This window comes from Rhinatrema bivittatum, chromosome 9, assembly GCF_901001135.1.
Source record: "Rhinatrema bivittatum chromosome 9, aRhiBiv1.1, whole genome shotgun sequence".
NCBI classification, from domain to species: Eukaryota; Metazoa; Chordata; class Amphibia; order Gymnophiona; family Rhinatrematidae; genus Rhinatrema; species Rhinatrema bivittatum.
In genome coordinates, this window is record NC_042623.1 from 73,823,830 (window position 1) to 73,845,008 (window position 21,179).

The following is a 21,179-nucleotide window of genomic DNA, read 5'->3' on the forward strand; positions in this document are numbered from 1 at the left end:
TCCTTTAAATGCGAATCTTCCCTTGTTTTGGTTATCGTAGCCAGTTTTATAAGGAAATGCCATTTATTAGTGGTAACGTTCCACTCTGGTTGCTTTCACTCATTTTTACTTTTCTATAGAATAATAAACGCATTTTCTTACTTCCACAAACCCCACGTTCCCTCCTTTCTTGTGCATTTCTATGTGCTTGTCTTTAAACAGTAACAAAGATCATTTCCTTCTATTTCAGGTTCACTACAAGAAGGAGAAAGCGTGATTGTTCTTTTGAGCATTAACTTTTTTTTCTTTTTTTTTTTTTTTAAATAAAAATCTACATTCAAACCAGCGTAGATTCACTGTTTGATTTTTTTTTACTGATAGGGACGTGGTTGATGCTGCTTCTAAAGTTGACAAATGTTAGAAATTTACCGACCACCTGACCGGTGCACCAGAAATTAGCCCTGCTCGCCTTCCTTCCTCCCTGCAGAACTGGAGCTCATGTATGTAGGGGGAAGTCTAGGAGCTGTGTTTTGTGGACTTTAATGACTGGCAACACCCTATACTTTCTGCCTCGCAAAAGAGCTAAGGTTACATAGAAGGGGGTGAGATGACAACGCGGCTGTGGGGGGAGGGTGAGAGCGAGTATCCCTAATCTTTATTACTGCTGCAATTCCACACTTTTTTTGTCTATATACAAAGTTACCAGTGCTTCACATTAAAACGGATTAAGGAAGCGCCAAATTAGAAATAAGACCGCCCTGGATTTCTTTTGAAATTAAGAACAAAGCATGCCGGCAGCTCTCATGAGACCGAGCGGCCACTTCTAAAGACAACTACGGATATTACCACTGTACTCGCCCCACCCTTAATAGCTCTACTGCCCCTGCTTCCACCCCCCTGAGCCCTAGAAACCCCGTGGAGAAATCCAGCTGCCAAAACAAATGGTGCGGAGCCGCCGAGGCCCTTCATGCCATTTAAAATAAAAAAAATGACAGCATTATAGGACCGGATAGGTAATCCTTTTCGTGAACGAATGAGTTGTTAGCTTTGCACTCTTGTGAGTTCTGGAACCGCTTCTTAGAATCGCGATCGGTGATACTTAGGTCTGGCCAAGACTTGTACGGAAAGCTGGGGCATAGGCGTTCGGGGGCGGCCATTTTGAGAACCTTTGACTCTGTGACGTCGCTGAGCGTTCCTCTGCGTCCCTCCTGTGCTCGCTAGTGGACTGAGTGTCGCGCAAGTGAGCGGGAGGGCAGGACAAAGCATTAAACTAATGAATGGAAAAAATAAGATTAAATACACTCCGCTTAACTATTTGGGGGCCGCAACGAGCTGCGGAAGGCCCACGCCGGCGAGGTAAGTGCCGGGGAAAGGCTTGCCGGCGAGGGGAAAGGATTGGCTCGCGGAAAGGCCGAGGAGGAGGGAGGAGGGGAAGGGATCCGGTTCGCCCCTGTGCTTCGCTGTCGTGATCTGGTTCTGCATGAGTAGGTCAGGTTCCTGCCTTTGGCGCTGGCTTCCAGCTGAGGCCCCGACCCTGCGCTGACTGGGGAAAGGGGGCGGAATAAACGAGGGTAGGGCCCGCTAACTGCCAGCCCCCCTTTCACCCCCACAGGTACAAGGTGTGCACGGAAAGTGCTTCAGGAGGGCCATTCGCAACCGGGTCGCTGGAGCAGTATCAGACTAGGCCTCGATTCTCCATTGTCTCTAGATCTTACAGAGGGGAGAGTTGCAAATCTGTGTCCTCCACAAAAGACATTTCATGGTTTGGATCATCTGCTGCAAAGTGCGATCACTTCCTTAGTATTCATGGGAAGTAATGTATGCGAGTCTTTTATTTTTAGAATTGATTTAAAGGTGTAAATATTTTAATTAATTTGATAACGAGGCGTTCAAAGCAAAGACAAAGAATCCACTTTGTAGTTGCGTTCTAGATCACCGCTGTCTTATTCTTTTATATACTCTTGTAGTTGATCATGGAGATCCGTAAAGATAAATTACATTAAGGACTATATTTATTTTAAGACTTTAAAATGAAAAATACTCATCTGGATAAAGTTCGTTTCTTTTCCATCAAATAAAACCACATACACTGTGATATGTTGGAGGCTATTTGGAATTTCTCGACTAAAAGTACCCCCCCCCCCCCCCTTGTCACATTAAAAGTTTTATCCATGTTTATCCTACCAAGAATATTCTTTATTGGATGACATTCTAAAACAATAGAATATTATGGAGGAATAAAACAGGATTATGGCACTTAAATATTGATCAGATTTGGAAAATGCATTTTGTAAGTTGGGTGCCTGCACAATAAACTTGATCTGAGAATAATTCATTTTTTGAAGCCTATAACAAAATTAGGTTTTAATATATTGGGGGAGATGTGACATTACCTTGAGAGAGAGTGAGAGTGTGTGCTTAGATCCACATACACCGAATAATAGTATTCCTTAATTGCATATTTGTATGACAGTGGCTAAAAATAAAAGGCCTTCACATTTCACAAGATTGTAGTTCATAATTTTATTCTCATGACTGTATGTCTTTTACAACAGGAATGAATAGGAATTATAATACTGTTATCCTAAAGAGCCTGTTTAAAAAAAATGACTGGTGAACATAAATATTGCCATGCTGAGTCAGACCAAGGTCCATTGAGCCCAGCATCCTTTCTTCAACAGTGGCCAATCCAGGTCACAAGTACTTGGCAGATCCCATAAAGTAGATCTAATTCCTGTTATTCTCTCCCAGGGATAGCAATAGCTTTCTTTTGTCTCCCTGGCTAATAATGTGTTATGGACTTTTCCTCTATTAACTCCTCCAAAACCTCTTTTAAACTCTTCTATGTTAATCATCTGGATCACATCCTCTGACAACATGGCCTCTCCCAACTGTAGATTGTAGTCTTGACCCATCCACTGCTGGGCCCAGAGTGAATGAACCACAGGGGGGGTACTGGAACACTGAATTTATAGTTTTGGGGATGGTGCTACCATGATGGTTGCAGGGGAACACCCCCCCCCCCCCCCCCAAAGTGTGGCACCCAGGACATTCACACCTTTCCCCATCAAGGACCGTCCTTAGCCCACACATAATTAATGCAGTGGTGTTTATAGACATGGAGAGAAGGCCAAACTGGGATTCTTCTGTACAGAATTTAGTGGAATCAGTACGGGATAGGTGCAGAATGAGGAACACGTATGTTCATACAGCAGCATTGAAACGGACAGACATCACCCGATCGAATAACTGCCTGTTGTATATAGGAGAGAATATTGCAGGAGTGGAAAAAACTACTTAGAATGTTTAGGATCCGGGGTCATTTGTTTGCTATCTTTTTCTGTTTTCTTCTGTTTCTGTCTTTTCATATGTGGTTACTTTGCTCTCTTGTTTTGTATATATATTTTTTTTTTTTTTTTGCTTGCTTATTTTGCTACCCCCCCCCCCCCCCTCCTGCTTTTGATGCTTTCCTCTTTTCTTCCCCCCTCCCCCTAGCTGCTTTCCCCCCCAGTTTCCCTACCTGCAGCAGCAACAGCGGTGACAGGTCTCTTCTGCCCGGGACCTGCTGTAGTGATTATTTTTCAGCCTTGATGGCACCAAATTTTAGTTGCCTGGAGTTTTCCAGTTGGTTAAAAAGACTTAGATGTTTAATTTAATATCTGTTCTATGGTTGAAAGGTAATACGTGGTCTGCGTCTCCATATTGGTGTGAATAAACTAGACTAAAATAGTTTGTCTTGCTAGGTAGGAGAGCGTAGTTTTTCATTTCATTATGCTTGTTGTCTTAGATATCTTCCCAAATGCATTAAAGAATAATGTATGGTTAGAGGAAAAAGGTTAGTATCATATAACTACAGGAAGACCTTTAGTGCTATCAACCCTGGAGGCCTAATCAATAGCAAGGCAGCCTTGATGAAGCTTAGTTACGTGGCAGTGTCCTGCCGAATGTAGCTCGTTATTCTAGTTTATTTTAAATGGCTGGTGATATTTTATACATTTGCCATGGTATTAACTGTTTGATTTTACATTCAGCATTGCCTTCTATACAGATATTTCTAGTCTAGGTTACGGGCCTTATAAAATCCATCACCTATGCCTGCCCTCCTTACGCTCCTTAACAACCTTTGAACCATTCATTGAATTTAATTTACATTTTTTGCATCAAGAATTCCACTGAAAGCATTCTAGCAATAGCTCAGATTTTACTAGCATAAGATGCTAATTCTAATGCGCAACAAAACCACCTGACACCGCACCACACATTCGTCCCATCAGACTTGGTTTTTCTTTTTCTTTGCTCTCATTCTTTCCTCCAGCCTCTTCCTTTCTTCTCTTCATTCTCTTCTTATCTTTTCCCCTTTCCTCTATGGCACTGCTATTTTCAGCATGGCCTGGAGCTGCTCCACACTGCAGTAGCTCCCTCGGTTAAGCAGCAGCTTTGTCCATCACAAAGCTGTTAAGCTTAGTCACATTTAATAAGCTTGCAAGCAGGTTTCTCAAAGTCTTCAGAGAGTAGAGCATGGTGTGACCTCTGGCTGGTACTCGTCATGTGCCCTCAATGCCTCCCTACCATTAGAATCTCAGTTTCCTTTAGGCCATTCCGTTGAAAACTCAGGGAGATCAGTGTTCAGTTTGATGACCATGAGCATTTTGAAAGCTGCTTTGCCATTGGTTAGTAGCATAATCATATGCAAACATTTGCACCAAAAAAAGGAAACAAGGCATCATGAAATGTTCACACATCTTGTTTGTTACACTAAAAGTTGGAATAAAAGCATTTCCATGTGTTCACTGTGTAACCCAAAGCATGAATTATTGTATGTTTGTGTAATGTATTGTGATCAGAACTAATTTAACATTATCTCAGTGATTTCTCAGCTGTCGCTCCCCCATTCTGTTTCTCTCCTTTTCTTTGTAGCACTTCAAAATCTTATCCTACACCCTCTCCTCCCATCATGTTGTAGCCCTTTTTCTTTTCCAAACGTTGAGAAAAAACCCTGCCTTGCAGCTTCAGAGAGCATCATTTAATTACTTGCCAAAATCCCTCGATTGCTAATTAATGCATCATGATTTGTAGATCAATAGCAGGAAACTTATTTTAAAGCATAAATTAATTTGCTTTGTTTCCAGGATGCTATATATGTAGTAGCCCATTCTACATTTCTGCAAGCAAGTAGACATGATGGTAGCCTACATGAACCCTTGGTTTGACCTAATTTGGCAGTTCTTTTGTTCAGGGTGTTTTAAAGAGTTTCAGCAAGTCCTGGAACCTGGAAACAGCAAGAAGGGAGACAGAATGCACCATTTAAGACAAAACAGTAGGGCTGGAAAGAGGAGAGACAGGACAGATAGGTGAAAGGAGAACAGAAGGGAGATAGAAATTTTGCAAAATTTCTATGTATAAGGTGCAAAAATAGTTGAATATCTGGAGGGATCTGGTCTATGGCATTTTTTTCATGCTGTAGTCAGAGTGGCTTCAGGGATATTTAGCTCTGTTCAACAGGCAATAACTTGAAATGGAAAGAGAAAAGTGAGGAAGTGAAACAAAGGTAAAACAGAAATTGGATATAGTAAGTACAAGATTGACAGAAGTTAAGAAAAGAGGAACTTGAGACAGGAGTGAAAAGGAGCAGCAGCAAACTAAAGGTAAGAAACTCAAACAGTAAAATGACCAGATTAGGGAAACATTTTATTTTTAGACTTCAGTGCAGTCAGAAATCAGGCTATTAGGGCACCTACAATTCAGAAAAGGGAAAGAAAAAATTAAAGGGAGAGAACCAAAATTATATTAAAAAATTAATAGCAAAAAATAGATGAGGCAAAAAAAAGAATACTATTTAAAAAAGCTAGAGACAACAAAATGCAAAATAGCAACCGCGTGAAAAGCAAGAAAAAAGTAGAGAAAAAATGGTCCTTATCTCTTAAAAATGTTTACAGGATGCCTGAGTTTTCTGAATTTATTTCCATCCTTGCATGCAGTTGTGGAGTATTATTATCTTTCCTTTATGACAGTGTTGTCATATATATATATATATATATATATATATATATATATGTGTGTGTGTGTGTGTATATATATACAGACAACACTGTCATATATATATATGACCTTTAATTTGCCAGATTTGGCCCCTGCATTTTCTTCCCCTTGAAAAGTTTCCCATAAAAGCCCAATTTGTGAGTGCTGAAGATACTCTGCTGTACCACCCAGGCACTTGTCAGAATCTGTTGTTATTCAATTAATACAACAGTTGCTTTAAGAAGCTAATATACAGTTTCTTATGTAATGTTTTGTTTTTTTTGAGGGGGGGGGGGATTTGCGTGCAACAGCAGTAGTAAAACTTACAGGTGAAATATCTCCCGTAGAGTATCTGCCATAGAGTACTCCTCAACAAACCCAGGGAAGGTTCCTTTGGATGTTTTCACATTTCACCTTCCAGTGTAGCTTAGAGATTTTGGTCATAAGCAAATGTTGCAAGGAAATTCAAATTAGATTGGTCCATGATTTTACCTCTCAGTAAAGCATCTCGTCATGTCGGTTGGAGAAATCTGTTTTCCTTGTTCTTGGGGTGTAAAGATCTCTCTAGGCCTGGATTTGTTCATTTATACTTGTATCTAGTAATGAAATCACCCCTTAAATGTCTTTGTTTTTTGGGCCCCCCCCAATGGTAAGCAGTCCTCATTAAGGCAAGTTTTAAGTATATGTGAGCCCCTGTGACCCGTTTTCTTAGCTTTGTGGTCCTCTTTTATGCCTTTCCTACCACTTGAATGGTTTTATTTATTTATTTTTTGAAGATAGGTAACTCCAGACTAAATCTTATACTGCAAACATAGCCTGACAAAAACCTGATGCACATCTTTGTTTTTGTCTACCCACCATTGAAAGGGAAAGAACCCTCAAAATGTTTGCTTCTCCCTTAAAGTTCCTCCAGATCAACCTGCCGTTTTCCTCCAGGCATGACCTTAAACACTTGAACAGAGCTCCAGCAGCAGACGTGGATTTGAGTTTCCTGGGCGACCGGACCGGCTCGGCTAGGGCACACCACAAAAGGGCCATGCTTGAGCCTGGGGAGGTAGGACATCTGCTACTTCTGTGGCTGAAGGATCATCATGGAGGAGATGGGCCTGGGGCCCATGAGGGTTCCATTTGCCACCTAAGCATTTTGTGCAAGTTGGAGATTGACCAATGAAATTTTGGGAAGAAAATGGCATCTTGAGTCTTAATGTTGATATTTTTGTGTGTGAACTGAAAAGGGCTCTGTTGGTCAATTTACAAGTTATCCTAGCAGGTGTGTTGGGGTTTGGCAAACAGGTAGGAAGTAGTTTTGTATTTGCTGGTACTCCCCCTTGAATGCCCGCCAGAATGTACTTAGCTTTGGCTGCTGCCGCTGGGCTGTGTGCATTGATTCAGTTTATCGACTGATGTATCCTCGTCAGTGGAGCGTTGCAAATATTGCCTGATTCAGAGTGCACTGCACCTGCCTGTTCTAGGGCCCCACATGCATTATCCTGCCTATATCCACATTAAATCTCATCTGCCACTTTTTTGCCCATTTGCTTCAAATATTTATTATTTATTTTATTTATTTACGATTTTTATATACCGATGTTCATTTCAAAAAGAGATATCACATCGGTTTACAATAAGGTACAATAGGTAATTCACTATCCCCTAAAAGGGCTTACAATCTAAAATTTTTGTACCTGAGGCTAAGAGATTACAAAAATAAAATCATCAAAATCAAAGTTCTTAACAATTAAGCAAAAGGTATAACAAGGAGCATATTAAACAAATATCTTGGCCCCTAGGTAAAACAGTGAATCCTGAAGTACTTTTGCCATGTGACACAGTTTTGGTGTCATCTGCCATTCTTGCTTGGTCCACTCAATGATCATTAATCAAAGCATTCAATAACAGCACTTCAGACACAGAGACCGCCAGTGGGATCGCACTGATAGGGCCATTTATTAGGATCCATTAGGGCAGAGATGACCATCTCTGATACTCAAGAGCCCCAAACAGGCAAGGTTTTCAGGATATCCACAATTAATATGCATGAGAGAGATTTGCATATAATGGATCATGTGCTGCAAAGTGCGATCACTTCTTTAGTAATCATGGGAAGTAATGTATGTGAGGGGTTTTTTTTAGAATTAATTTAAAGGTGCAAATCTCTCTCATGCATATTCATTGTAGATATCCTGAAATCCTGGCCTCTGTGGTTCTCGAGGACTGAAGCTGGCCTCCCCTGCATTAATGCCTTCTTTTCCATGGCTTCCTTGTTTACTTACAAAACTTATTCCTAGGCCTCATCAACAAAAAAAAAATCTGCCTTTCATGTGATATATCAGAGGCTTAGCAAAGTCCAGATAAAGTTTTATTTATCACGTTGCCGACTTCAGATTTACTTCTAACGTTCTTTTAAAACAATTATAAAGTGTAATCTGGCAGGACCTTTGGCTCCTGAGCCCACGTTGATTCTTGCTAATCATTTTTCTCCTGTCTATGTGTGACTAGCTCCTCTTTTATAATGACTTCTGGTATTTACCATGGAAATGTCTTGGGCCCTCTGGGATCCTTGTATCTACAAAGGATACTCTTGTAGTTTGTGGGATTCAATGTGTGCTTATCTGATATATTGTGATTAATAATACTTTGGCATGTGTACCACAACAATTAGTCTGTCTTTTCTTATTATTAGAAAAACAGCAGCTGTGGCACTACTAATTGTGCACCTCGAAATATTCATTTTGTTTCCTAAATCTTTTTATCCGCCTCCTGGTTTTCTGTCTAGTGCTCCTTGATTTTTTGTTGTTGTTGTTGTATAGATTATTTATTCTCCCATATGCTTTCATATTTGTCTGTTAAGCCACATATGCATGTTTAAATACATCTAAGTAGTGATAGTATACATTTCTGATGATGAGAAGCACAGGAACAGCCCAGCTGAAGTAGATTGATCATGATGGGAATGCTAGGAGAAGCCTTCAATGATTTAAAATGTAAGCGTTCCCAGAAAATGATTTCAAAAGAAATAGAAGTAGTGCAGTGATTTTTATATTGCTGATGGAATGATTAGAATATATTTTTAGTGCAGTGCTGCTGCTTTGACCCTGTCAGTACTTGGAGAGGGAGAAAACAGATGAATATTTTTGCTAGTGAAACTGGACTCTGACTTGGTGCAGTCAATCCATTCCTTACTCTTGGAAGCCTCCAGTTGACATGTGGTGTTCTTACAGCCCTTTGGTTTATTAGTTGGTGTTTTTTTTTTTGGGGGGGAGGGGTAAATAGTGTAGTCTAAGGATGGTTACAAGGATTATAACTCGTGATTTTTAGGAAAGATTATTTTTTCTAGCAAAGTATCAGGTATTTGAGACTATGCATGGATTGGACTCAGTAAAACTAGGTAAAAACTTGCACCTTTTTTTTCTCTTCTAAGCAGTATCAGAGATGGGATTTGCCTAGCCAGAATATTTGGTTGGTTGTACTCGTGCCTTTGTTGCAAAGGTTTTCTTCTACCTCCATTTTGATGTAGTGCCGTTTTCATACCTGTTCATTTCCATGCCATTCACTTGGGGCTATCTCTTCCTTGTATCTAGATTTAGCCACACCTTTGTTCGTTGTTTTATAGGCCCACGGTCCAGTTTCACAGAAAAAGGCATGAATGGCCAGGGCTCCAGTAATCGCCGTGTCCCCTCATGTGTTCAGTAGGTTGATGGGGGTTCTGCATCGCCCCCTCCCCCTTCTTCATTTCAGAATTGGTGAAGAAAGCCACGTAGTAGTAACCTTGATCACTTGTTCCCTGGCCTATACCAGTGCTTGGGCATCCTGGGAAGCAAGAGTCCTGGTTCACATTACAGTTCTTTCTTTTTTTGTTATTGTCATAGCTCCCCTATGAGGAAAGACTAAAGAGGTTAGGACTTTTCAGCTTGGAGAAGAAACGGCTGAGGGGAGATATGACAATAACAAAACAAGAATTGTAATCGGAACCAGGACTCTTGCTTCCCAGGATGCCCTAGCACTGGTAAAGGCAAGGGAACAAGTGAGTAAATCTTCCTACCAGCTCCCCCTCAGTATATCTTCCCCTCCATAGATATTGTTTCTGTTGCTCAATCCTGTTACACTGTAAAGCTTATTCGCTGATGTTATCTTCAAATGTAAACCGATATGTCTCCAACGAATGTCAGTATAGAAAACCTTCAAATAAATAAATATGATAGAGGTGTTTAAAATTATGGGAGGTCTAGAACGGGTAAATGTGAATTAGTTATTTTCTCTTTCAGATAATAGAAAGACTAGGGGGCACTCCATGAAGTTAGCATGGGGCACATTTAAAATTAATTGGAGAAAGTTCTTTTTCACTCAACGCACAATTAAACTCTGGAATTTATTGCCAGAGGATGTGGTTAGTGCAGTTAGGATAGCTGGGTTCAAAAAAGGTTTGGATAAGTTCTTGGAGAAGAAGTCCATTACCTGCTATTAATTAAGATGACTTAGAAAATAGCCACTGCTATTACTAGCAATGGTAACATGGAATAGACTTAGTTTTTGGGTTCTTGCCAGGTTCTTATGGCCTGGATTGGTCACTGTTGGAAACAGGATGCTGGGCTTGATGGACCCTTGGTCTGACCCAGTATGGCATGTTCTTATGTTCACTGCAACCTGCCTCCCCAGTTGAGTTTTTCCTGATGACTGAAAGTTTTCCTTCATAATCGCTCAAAGATCAGGGTGTGTTAGATCAACTGGATATTAAATAAAGGCATCTCCATGTTTCATACAAGTCTGGAAACTCAGCATACGAAACAGGGCTTTCTTGGAATGGACACTGGATTTTCTGTGGTGACTCTATCTCATTCACATAGAGAAACAAAGAAGAAGAATACCTGCACTTGTTTCTTTTAATCAAGGAGCATTTTGGTATGGCGAAGGCAGTCTGCCCCTATTTCCAGTGGACATTTTGTTGTTCTGAGGCAGGGGACATATATAATTCTTCTGTCAAAAAGCAGACAGACAGACATGAGTTCTTCAATGCCTACTGCTCAGCCTGTATATTGGCATTAACATACAGCTTAAGAATCTTTTGAAGGTTTTGAAAATCCAAATGTAACTGGTTCATAAAATCTACATTTTAATACATTAAATTCCTAAAGTCTCTTGGCCACTGAGAAGGGACTGGCTCTTATATATTTATATATATATATATATATATAATTTTTATTTATTGTTTTTTTTTACAGCACTGCATATGTTGAGTAGTGCTATAGAAGTGTTAAGTAGTAGTCCCATCGAACTAACACTGTGGTTGTAGCAGGAGCTTTCACATCCGGTTTGTGTGGTCCTCAAACAAGGCTGGTTTTCAGGCTGATCAAAATATGAAAATGATTCTGAAGGCCTGAATTATAAAGGCATTCCAGAGGGGGGGAGAAGCTTAGTATATGTAAAGCCCTCCTACATATTGACATTGGATATCCTGAAAACCACCAGGCTAGTGTGAGAAGTCATAAAAGGGGCAAGTTATGGCCCCCAGAATGCTTCTTGCCATGATGACCTAGTGCAGTGATGGCTAACCCATGACACGCGTGTCAGAGGTGACACGCGGAGACGTTTTTGCTGACACCGCAGCGTTTCGTGGACTATCGGGAAATTATTATATTTTTTTTATCGGCTGCACCGAGCCGATAACCCAAAAACACAGCCCGGACCCTTAAAAATTAGTGTTTTAGTATCCCCCCGCCCCCAATGCCCCCGGGCGCAGGGAGGCTCATGCGGCGCAGCGACAGGCAGATGGGCAGGGCCGTGGTGAGGCTCACGTCACCACAGCCCGTAGAAAAAGATCGCGTTTAAACGCGCTGATGCTCCTCCTCCTTCCTGCCTCTGCGGCCCCGGAAGTAAACATTGCCGGAGCCGCGTGGGCAGGAAGGAGGAGAAGCATCAGCGCGTGCAGAAGAGAAGCAGCACTTGCGCTTATGGGCCGCCGCGAATCCCAAGTCGCAGCGGCCCGAGAAGAGGAAGAGGCCAGGTAGCAGGGCCGCTGCGGCCCGAGAAGATCAGGGCTGCTGCAGAGCCCATCCTGCGGCAACCCGTGAAGAGGAGGCCCAGAGGTGAGAGAGAGGCTGATGGTCTGTAGAGTGTGTGTGTGTGTGTGTGTGTGTATGTATGAGATGAGTTGAGAGATTGTGTGTGAGAGTGAGGACCTGAATGTTTGCAGAGACATCATGTGAGAGCCTCTGTGTGTGTGTGTGAGAGAGACAGCATGTGACAGTGAGAGTCTGTGCTTGAGCAAGACAGCATGTGGGAGTGAGAGAGAGCTTGTGTGTGTGAGAGTAGACAGCATGTGCCAGTGAGAGACTGTGTATATGAATGATTTTATATGAGAGAGCATGTGCCAGTGAGAGACTGTGTATATGAATGATTTTATATGAGAGAGCATGTTACAGTTAGAGCCTGTGTATGTGTGAGAGAGAGAAATGCATGTGAGAATGAGAACCTGACTGTGTGTTTGAGGGAAGAAGATAGAGAGAAAAGAAACAGAAAAACAGACAATATAAAAGGAATTGGCAAAAAAAAAATAAGAAAGGGAAGGTGGGGGAAAAAAGCCTGTGACCAACCGATTAGAAAACTAAGATCAGACAGCAAAGGTAAAAAAAACAAAACAACTTTTTAGTGATTGGCACATGTAATCTTTGGGAATGTGCAAGTATAGCACTTTCTCTATCCGAATCTCACAATGTACGAGATCAGCATGGAGAAAGTGGAAGCCCACGGGGCCTGCACAGAGGAGGCAGCAGAATGGGCTTCAGTGTCAGTAGCAGCAATCGGCACCTCCCCAATAGCCATGCGGCAGCAGTGACAGTGACAGCAGAGGAATGAGAGAGGTTCCGAGGTTGCTGGCAAAAGAAAGAGAGGGGGGTCTGCCTTTAGTGTGTGCATGTGTATGAATGGGAATCTGCCTGGGGGTGTATGTGTGTGAATGCATGGGTGCCTGCCTGGGGGTCAGTGTGTGTGTGTGTGAGAATGACTGGGTGCTTGCCTGGGTGTGTGTGCATGTGAGGGAGCCAGTGAGTGTGAGAGCATGAGTGTGTATGAGAAAATCCAAGGGAGTAAGAGTTTGTGTGTGGGGGGGGGGGGGTGTGGAGGGGGGAGAGAGTGTCTTAGAGCCTTAGAGTGTGTCAGTGTCAGTGAGAGCGAGAGGTTATGGTGGGTATAAGAACATGAATGTGTATGTATGTATGTGAGATAGAGAGAGAGAGAGGATAACCTAATTCTCGACAATATCAGGGTGACTGGAAATCAAGAGCTCTCACAGAAGGGGACAGCAGGGGCTTTTTAAAATCCTTATTAGTTTTAATTGAAGATTTTGCCAATGAAATTCAGCAACAAAAAAGTCACTAAGCAGGTAAGGTAAAGAATTATGTTTTTGCTTTATTAATAAATACAGTACATATATTACAATTATAACTTTGTTATTAATTAGCGCTACAAATATAAAAAAATTATGGATTTATGCTCTGTTTTTTTTATGAATTTTGACACACTGAGTTCAAAAGGTTGGCCATCACTGACCTAGTGAAACAAACATCATAGCATGGAGGACTGGGGAACAGCTTTGAGCTCTTCTCAGTTTCTCTCTGTGCCATCAGCATCTCTCTTTCTGTTGAGGGACTTCGGTATTCGTGGGTACATCATACCGGTTTACAAAGAACAGGGTGAGAAAACTTGGAGGGGTAATAACTTAATATATTACAATGCAAATAATTGGGGTAAAGGGTGAGGAAGGAGCCTTAGAGAAACAAGATTGATTACGACTATGGAAAGGGTAGAATATGCAAGGTGATGTGATTACAATGCAATATGCAAACTGCATTTGCAGTTCCATTTTTTTTCCTACTTTTAATGTTATGTTTACAATTTTCCACGTTAGTTGATAATTCGTTTTCTAAAGCAGCATTCATGCACACTCTTTGTAGGGAGTTAATTCTGCTGCCTTTAAAATTGATCAGGTTTACATATTTTGACCTTTTATTAAGTGTCTTAAATCAAGGTGCCACAAAATTAAAATTGAAGAGTTGATATTGAAGGTAGCATTAATACTGGAAAAACTGTAAAATATGACTAGTAAATCGGGTTCAAAATAAAGGAAGATCAGAGAATTCTTACATCTTTGGTAAAATAAGGGAAGCAAGGCCCAGAGCTGCCCATGAGAACAGATTACCTTGTGCACTGCCTGGCCTGTCACTTGGAAGTCCCCCTTTCTTAGTATTAGATCATAACTGTATGCAAGTTTGACATTTATTCAGATATTGTTCCACAGTGCCTTTTGCACAAGATTTTGTTGGAATAATTTCCCCCCTTCTAGAAGCTGCAGGAAATGAAATCCTGGGAAAGAAGGTATGCTAAGACGGCTGGATGGGATGCCTTTTCACAAAAGTGGAAGGAGAAGACTGGGAACTATAGGCCAGTTAGTCTGACCTCTGTGATGAGCAAATTAATGGGTTTGCTCCTAAAACAGGGGATAATGCAATTTCTGGAATCCAATGGCTTTCAAGATCTGAGGCAGCATAGTTTTACCAGAGGTAGATCTTGTCAGATGAACCTCATCAATTTTTTTTTGATTGGGTTACCAAAGAGTTAGATCAGGGGAGAGCGCTAGATATAGTGTACTTGGATTTCAGTAAGACCTTTAACATGGTTCCACATCGGTGACTTATAAATAAATTGAGCGCCCTTAGGGACAGATTTAAAAAAAAAGTACGAGCAAACAAAAGCAGCCTGCGCGCGCCGAGCTGCGCAGCCTGCCTTCGTTCCCTCGGAGGGAACTTTCTTTCCGGTGCCCCCCACCTTCCCTTTCCTTCCCCTAACTAACCCGCCCACCGGCCCCAACCAATCCCCCCCCCCCCCGCCCCCCACCGAGGCAGGCATAACTTGCGCGCGCCATGTTCCGGTCCGGGGGCTGGTCCGGAGGCCGCGACCCCGGAACGTCCCCTGATGACGCGCCGGTCGCAACATGCCCCCCAGGAAAGCCCCGGGACTTACGCGCGTCCCGGGGTTTGTGCGCGCCGCTAAGCCTATGCAAGATAGGCTCGGTATGCGCAGGGGGTGGAAGGGGCAGCTTTTCAGGGGTTACTCCTGTAACCCTTTGAAAATCTGCCCCTTAGTGTGGGCCCTAAAGCGACTGGGTTAGAAACTGGTTGAGTGGGAGAGGACAAAGGATATTAGTAAATGGAGTTCACTTTGAGGAAGGGGAGCCTTACTAGTGGTGTGTATCAATGATCAACCCTTGGACTGGTTCTTTTCAATATTTTTGTGTGCAACATCACAGGAGGATTATCGGGAAAGATTTGTCTTTTTTCAATGTCTACTTTGTGGCAGATTTTGGTATCAGTCAAGCAGGTGTGGAAAACATGAGAAAGGATCTAGCAAAGTTCAAGGAATGGTCTAGGGTCTTATAGCTAAGATTTAAAAGGCAGGCATAAATTTTGTCCGGCTCCGGGAAAGTGTACAGAAAAGCAGAAAAAACTGCTTTTCTGTACACCCTCCGACTTAATATCATAGCGATATTAAGTCGGAGGCCCCAAAAATAAAAAAAAATTAAAAATCTGCCTGCGGATTGGAAGACGGGCGCTCAGTTTTGCCGGCGTCCGTTTTGAGAACAGACGCCGGTAAAATTGAGCGTCGGCTGTCAAACCCGCTGACAGCTGCTGCTTCTATCAAAAAGGAGACGCTAGGAATGCGCTAGTGTCCCTAGCACCTCCTTTTACCACAGGCCCTCATTTGCATGCAGGCCGATACTGAATCGCGCGCCCAGGAGAATGGCCTGGGCGCACGCCGGGAGAGCGGGCACTCGCCGGCTCTCCCGCGGGTTTTTCTGTATTGGCCCGTTAAAGATTGCAAGAATCCTTTCAGGTGTCAAAAAGCATGACCACATCACCCCAACCCTCATATCACTTCACTGGCTGCCAATAAAATACAGGATCGAATATAAAGTCCTTTCCATCCTACATAAAATTATATATGAAGAACAGAAAAATTGGCTAAGCCCCTATATTCAGCTCCATACCCCAAGTAGAAACCTGAGGTCAGCAAATAAAGGACTCCTAAAACACCACCAACGCACTCAAATCAACTCTCCTCTACTCAAAATAGAGCAATATCCCTTGGTAGCCCAAAACTTTGTAACTCCCTCCCAACTAAATTCAGAATTCAAGAAAACCTAAAAACATTCAAAAAAGAATTAAAAACTTGGTTGTTCAACAAAGCATATCAAACCACCCAAAGAATCAACTAATTATCACTGCCCTCCATTACAACCTTATGATTAAAAGAATATCAACACAACTATACTTTTCTAAAATAAGAATGAACTCGTTTTGATCTTAAGCATGAATTTGTTTACTACTAAGCCTAATAACATGTTATGTTTTTACTCCCCTTGTCAACCCCTTTATCTCTATAACCTTATTTTGTAAACCGTTATGATGGCATTATTTTGACGTTTTCGAATGACTGTATGTAAAAGTCGTTAAATAAGTATATTGTGATGGGCATTATATTCCCTTCGTAAATACAAGAAGGCAGGCTGTAAGGAAAACCTGGGAAGGAGATCCAGTATGTAAAAGAAATCAGAATATGAGGTGGATTCCAACTACCAGAAGGCACAGGGGTTCTGGAAGGGGGGAAATTCCCAGGCTTTGCCCTGTCGAGAGGACGAGAAGGATGAGAGCTTGTCTGAAAGAGGGGCAGGGCAGGAACAGGAAGGAGCTCTACTAGAATCAGATGAAGAGGTGTTAGAGCAGCCCTGAGGACGAGCTGGAGCCGATGGGCTTGGGAGATGAGTGATGGAGACCCTTCCAGAAGAGGACTCACTCATGGAGTGCAGATGAGGAGCTTTAAGTGAACACTGTTATGGGGTGGATGTAGTTGTAGCCGTAGTGAAAAGGGAAGCACAAGCCCCAGCTGCAAACTAAGGTGGGAGGTGGCAGTAGGGCCTGGTTCCCTAAGAATCAGGCCCATAGAGCGCAGCCAAGTGTAGGCTGTGCAAGAAGCAACTGTGAGCAGCGTGCAGGAGAACTAAGGCGAGAGTTACTTTCTTATCATATGAGTTTGAAACCTATGTGGTTTGATAAAGTAAAGCTATATAGACTTTAAACTATTGGGACAGCCTGGGACTTTGTTTAAGCCCAGCTCACCAACTGGGGTGAGAGGATCTGAACCTGTAGCTGTGATACCCTGAAAGGAACAAGGTAAGAATAGGCAATAGGGACTGGAATACCCGGCCTGTGGAGCCTCCAAGGGCAAGGAGGAGTTGGGCAGTGGGACCACGGAAAAGCATCCCCAGAGGCTTAATCAGTTTCTTATGTAACCAGAGAATTCCAGCTGGATTGCAACTGGGAGAGTCGCCAGAGGAACGAACCCGCGAGAATACCCTAAAGGACAGAAAAGAAAGATGAGAGAGAGATAATAGAGACATTTAAATACCTCAAGTTCCATGCACAGGCAGTGGGCCTCTTTCAAAGGAAAGGAGATTCTAGAATGAGGGGTCATGGGGTGAGGGTGAAAGGGAGTAGACTCAGGAGTAATCGAAGGCAGCGGTTCTGAACTGGTGCGTCGCGCACCTGCTGCTTCCCCCCCCCCTTTCACCTCAGCGAGAAGAACACTGCTGCCATTCCTGCCCGGGCTATCAGCACATTCAAGCCCCGAGGGGAACAGCAGCAGTGTTTTGTGGAAGCCGGCAACAGGAAAGTGACCTTTTCTTTCTTTATGCCTTTATTTATTTATTTATTTAAACAGTTTTATATACCATTGTACGGACAAATGTCCATCTCGACGGTTTACATTTCAGCAATAATAACGCAGGAAAAGGAAAAAATACAAACTTCTCATAATTATAAATATCACTAAAACTATATTAAATTAACAAAATTATAAAATACCACAAACTAAAGGAGCAGATAATAAAAAAATTTAACATCTAAAAATAGTAAAAAAAAGATTAAGTGAAGACGTAAAAGCCTGCTAAAAAACATTGGCTTAAAACTCCTCTACTCACTCTTGGTCATCTACATATGCTTGGAGGAATAACCATGTTTTTAGTTCTTTCCTAAATTGCTTCTTATCTTGCTGCAATCTCAGTGCCGTTGGCATATTATTCCAATATTTAGGATACGCAATCAATAGACCTCGCTCTCTAACTTCACATAGGTGAGCAGATCTAATGTTCGGGATTGAAAGTAATCTTTTGTTTGACGATCTCAAATTGCGTTGCGGTACATGTAATCTTATTGCTGTATTTAACCAGTCTGTCATATCTCCATGTAGAATTTTGTGAATAATACATAAGACTTTAAAAATTATCCTCTGTTCAATTGGGAGCCAGTGTAAATCTTTCAATACTGGAGTAATATGGTCTCTCCTTCTAGTACCTGTTGAAATACGTGCTGCGGTATTCCGTAAAATCTGTAGCAGCCGTAATGTGCTTTTTGGTAGGCCAAGCAACATTGCATTACAGTAATCTAGTCCGGTGAATATCATTGTTTGTAGTACTGTTCTAAAATTTACTTGAGAGAGCAAAGGTTTAAGGCGTCTCAGCATCATTAATTTATAGTAACCTTCCCTAACTTTCTTCGTAATATGGGCATGACAATTAAATTCCGTATCAACATAGAAGCCTAAGTTTCTTGTTACATTTTCTACTTTCACATTATTATTATCATTTTTTAAGCTTAGCTTTGGTTCATCATATATTCTTTTCCTATCTAAATTAATAAAAATGGTTTTCTCCAAGTTTAAAATTAATCTTAGTTGTGTTAAAACTTGTCTAAAGATTTCTAAGTACATTTTAATCAGTTCAAAAGTCGCATCAACATCCTTCTCAATTGGAAACAAAATCTGAATGTCGTCAGCATAAACAAAATAAATTAAATCAGGACCAGTTAACAGGTGACACAGAGGAAGCAAATAGATATGAAACAGTGTCGCCGAAAGCGCCAAACCCTGGGGAACCCCTGTAGTTAACTTAATAGTTTCTGAGAATTTATCATTTATTTTAACTGAAAAAGTTCTATTTTCTAGGAAGGACCTAAACCATTTCAATGTTACATCATTCAGGCCAATTTCTGCAAGTCTCATTAACAGTAGTTTATGATCGACCGTATCGAAGGCCGCCGATAAGTCTAAAAGCACAAGTATGTATCTCATTCCACAATCGAAACCTCTCAGGACCGTATCATTTAATGACAGCAGTAGTGACTCAGTATTCTGATTCTTTCGAAAGCCATGCTGTATAGGAAAGAGAATATCATTACATTCAAGATGTTCTATTAGTTGTTTATTTACCACCTTTTCAATTAGTTTCGCTACAACTGGCAAGATTGAAATTGGTCTGTAATTTTTAAAGTTTGTGACATCGAGATCACCTTGTTTAAGGATCGGTCTCACTATTGCTTTTTTTTTTTTAAATCTCATGTGTGCTCCCTTCATTTAATGAATGGTTTACTAATATCGTTAAAACCGGGGCTATTTCGCGTATGCATTGTTTTAGGGCTTGTGTATTAATTAAGTCAATAGGGTGGTTTGCTGGGTTTAACTTCCTTACCAGTTTCTCAATTTCCTCTATTGTTGTATTATTAAAATTGGACCATAATGGTGTCTCTTTTTTTGGCATGGCAATTGTTTGATATTTTTGTCTAATGTTTCAAGAAGATTTTCTATTTTCTTTTTTAAAAAACCAGCTAAATCATTACAATTTATATCAGTTACATTATTCTCTCGCTCAGCGGAGTTGCTTATCAGGTTTTTTACAATTTTAAAGAGAGCTTTATGATTGTTTGTAAATCTTTGAATTTTCATGTCGTAGTACTCTCTTTTTCTTGAGTTTAATGATTTTTTTATAATACGCTAGATGGACACGATAATTTGTTAATGCTATGGGAGTTTTCTTCTTTTGCCATTCTCTTTTTTTTTTTTTTCTTGTCTCAGGCTACTATTGTACCAGGGGTTTTGATTTTTTGATTCATTCACTATTTTAGTTTTTATTGGATTTATTTTGTCTGTAATGTCTTGTGACATTCGATACCATTCCTCGGTGGACTCTTGTGCTGTTTCCAGCTTTAACTTTGGTAGGTACTCTGCCAATTCATTCTATAGTGATTCTATGTTAAATTGGGGTCTATATTGGAATTCCAGTTTCTTCCTTGGTTTTTGTATATTATGTGATTTGAATGAACTATTTACCTGTATCAGATAATGATCCGACCAAGGAACTGGTTCGACCACCGCCTTTACTGCCGTGATGAATTTAGAGTTAAGGAAGATCAAATCTAAAGCATTTCCTTTTTTATGAGTCGCGCCAGTCACAAGGCACTCTAGGCCTATGGCATGAAGTGCCTTGGTCAGTGTAATGCAGGCTGGGGATGCTGGACTATTATTCATATGTAAGTTAAAACCACCTAATAATATAACTGGCTTATTTGGCTTTATCACTGATAGTAAGAATTCAATCATTGGGGATATATTAAATTCTAGTAAACCAGGAGGACATACACAACACATACTTGTAAATTCATAGATTCAAACACAGCAATTTCATGTTTTTCAGGGGGTTCCGTATTCATTTTCTTTAATTCTAAGCTTTTTTTTTTACTAATCAGCATTATCCCACCACCTTTTTTTGTAGTCTAGGAATTGACTCTACCCTATATCTATCATCATGAAGTTGATTTAAAATCACTGTATCTGACTCTTTCAACCAAGTCTCTGTTACTGCAATAAAATCCAGATTAACATCTTTTAGCAAATCGTCAGTTATTGTAGTCTTTTTTTGTTAATGCCTGTATATTAATCAGTAAAAAAGATAAAGCTAAGCATTTGCTTATTATGTTAAAATCTTTTATTTTGATGGTAATCAAATTTGAAATCATGGTTGTTTTTTCATTGCTATTTTTCTTGCTGCTTTTTTTGGTTTCATAACTTTTCTTGTTGATGAGTAGTTACCTTTGACCGTTATCACTGGAATGTATTTTGATTCAAAATGGGATTTCATTGCAGCTTGCTTTTTTCTGTGGTCAGTGTAGACGATAAACTTGGTGCTGCACGAAGGGGCAAACCCCTTTGTCACGCTCCTTCGGCGTGCGATGCCTTGGGGCCCTGCGCCGCACTTATGGCCCCCTTGACGCCCTTTGCTAATGTCACGAGGGGCGGAGATT

The 21,179-nt window shown here is 41.1% G+C and overlaps 1 protein-coding gene across 3 annotated transcripts in view; it reads left to right on the forward strand.

Moving 5' to 3' along the window:
* The first annotated feature begins 383 nt into the window (after positions 1-383).
* LOC115099248 (zinc finger BED domain-containing protein 4-like) overlaps positions 384-21,179 on the forward strand; it is a 49,047-nt gene continuing 28,251 nt past the window's right edge. The window contains exons 1-2 of one of the 3 annotated variants that reach the window (XM_029616732.1): positions 929-1,335; positions 1,592-1,797. The gene's annotated coding sequence lies outside the window, so the exon portion shown is untranslated. Of the gene's footprint in view, positions 480-928; positions 1,336-1,591; positions 1,798-21,179 lie in introns of those variants that run through there. The other 2 variants (XM_029616733.1, XM_029616731.1) reach the window with 2 other exon arrangements.